Genomic DNA, 2,441 nt, shown 5'->3' with positions numbered 1-2,441 from the left:
GGCAGGGGCTGTCAGGGCCACCGCCCAGCAGGAAGGGGCTGTCAGGGCCACAGCCCAGCAGGCAGGGGCTGTCAGGGCCACCGCCCAGCAGGAAGGGGCTGTCAGGGCCACAGCCCAACAGGCAGGGGCTGTCAGGGCCACAGCCCAGCAGGCAGGGGCTGTCAGGGCCACAGCCCAACAAGGAGGGGCTGTCAGGGCCACAGCCCAGCAGGAAGGGGCTGTCAGGGCCACAGCCCAGCAGGAAGGGGCTGTCAGGGCCACAGCCCAACAGGAAGGGGCTATTAGGGTTGGAGCCAAACAAGCAGGAGCTGTCAGGGCCACAGCCCAACAAGGAAGAGCTGTCAGAGCCACAGCCCAACAAGGAAGGGCTGTCAGGGCCACAGCCCAACAGGAAGGGGCTGTTAGGGACAGAGCTGAACAGGAAGGGGCTGTTCAGGATGGAGCTGAACAAGTGGGGGCTGTTAGGGACGGAGCTGGACAGGAAGGGAATGTTCCGGCGGCCGACAAACCAGAAGGGGCTGTTCGGGTCAGAGCTACTGGAACCGGTGCCCCTGGGCATGCCTCGTAAGCCCTGGTACAGGGACCCCGACAAGTTGCCTTCCAGCTGTTTCTCAAAGCACAAGGGCAGGCTTCTGAAGTGCCCCACCTCCCTGGACACCCGGCGGTGGAGATTTGTGAAAAAGGGGCTGGACGACTTCAGAACGGGCTGTCCATCTTGTGAAAATCTGATCACTCGTGGCCCTAGGGAGGGCTTTCTCCCCATCATTTCTCATAGAGGTCCCCGACCTCCCCCCAAAAGGAGTCAGAAAAATCTGCCCAAGGGATTAGACCTGTGTTCCAAGCTCTCACCAGCCCAGCAAGCACGGAAGGCGTACGTGGAGAGCATCGAAGCCAGCCTGATCAAGCATCCCTTGGCCCGCTACCCACATCTGGAGGAAGATCTACCTGCAGACCTCTTACTAAAGGTGCTGCAAGTGCTTGATCCTGACAGGAAGCTGGAGGACACATGGGTTTATTGTGAGAATGCCCTGGAAGGAAAGAAGTCCCCCACAGAGCTTTGTGAAAAACATCCTGACAAAGTCTACCTAGAACCCCCCGACAAGGTCAACCTAGAATCTTCTGATGAAGTCAACCTGGAAGCTCCCCACAAAGCCACCCTGGAAGCTCCCGACAAAGACAACCTGGAAGCTCCTGACAAAGCCAACCTGGAAGCCCCTGACAAAGCCAATCCGGAAGCTCCTGACAGAGCCAATCTGGAAGCCCCTGACAAAGACAACCTGGAAGCTCCTGACAAAGACAACCTGGAAGCTCCCGACAAAGTTGATATGGAACCTCCCAGGGAGAGTCTCCTGTCATATTTAACCAAGTTGTTTCCTGAGCAAAAGAAAACAAAGAAGTCAAATAGGAAGGGTATTCCCAAAGGCCCTTCTCTTGACCAAAGACCACCAAGAGCAGTTCGTAACTTCTGCAAATGGATTGAAGATACTTTTGGAGACTTGGGCATTGATGAAGAGTTCATCATGAAACAGTTTGAAATTGACCATGAGTGCCCACTTACCCATAATACAGTCAAAATAAAGAAAGTAAGCCAGATTCCTATGGAACTAAAGTACTGCGACCAGCTAGATGAAATAAAGCAGAGAAAGTTCTCCCTACAGGAAAGTAGCTGGGAGAGGAAACTCCGAAAAAGGGAAGATCCTTATAAACCCAAACGGGTGAAGATACGGTATGGAGCATGGTACCTGGAGCCCAAGTCCTGGAAAAAGCTAATAAATGATGAACCTTTGCTTGACCCGAAAGCCGTACTTGAAGAGCAATACAGGAATTATGGAAGACATATGGAACCGGACATTATTGATGATCTTTATGGACCAATTGCGTTCAAAGATTTCATTGTAAGCAAGGGCTACAGGATGCCAGGTGTGCTTGAGAAGTTATTTATCAGGAAGGGATGGACTTATGATTCTGTTAAGACTCCTATACACCGAGTAATGAAACTCCTCTCAAAAGCAAATAATGATGCAGAAGAAGAAGATTAGACAATTTTCAATTTAGTACTTGCTTGGCTATTTTCTCTCTCATTTTAACATCAATCAGAATTCATGATGAGTGCCTCACTGTGCATGTACAACTTTGACTCCTAACATCTGTAAATTTAACACCTAAGGCTAATAAAAATTTCTAAATGAGCTTCTGCTTGGGTTCATCAATATTTTATGTATTTTACCAACTATGAAATCAATATTTCCATATACTCTTCTCACGTTTTATAGCATTGTGAATATTATATTGTTATATCAGTTATTTATAAAAATAATCATAAATAAAAGAATTACTTTAAAATGATCTTGTTATGCCCTAGCCAGTTTTGCTCAGTGGTTAGAGCATCAGCATGTGGACTGAAGTGTCCTGAGTTCTATTCTGGCCAAGGGCTCATACCT

At 49.2% G+C, this 2,441-nt stretch overlaps 1 pseudogene across 1 annotated transcript; it reads left to right on the top strand.

Moving 5' to 3' along the window:
• The first annotated feature begins 437 nt into the window (after positions 1–437).
• LOC308551059 (protein FAM47E pseudogene) lies at positions 438–2,039 on the top strand (annotated as a pseudogene). The gene has a single exon. The product of its transcript is annotated as a protein FAM47E pseudogene (transcript).
• The last annotated feature ends 402 nt before the right edge of the window (positions 2,040–2,441 follow it).

This window comes from Miniopterus schreibersii (assembly GCF_964146895.1).
Source record: "Miniopterus schreibersii genome assembly, chromosome: X".
NCBI lineage: Eukaryota > Metazoa > Chordata > Mammalia > Chiroptera > Miniopteridae > Miniopterus > Miniopterus schreibersii.
The sequence above is the reverse complement of the archived record's forward strand: the minus strand, read 5'-3'. Positions and strand labels throughout refer to the sequence as shown.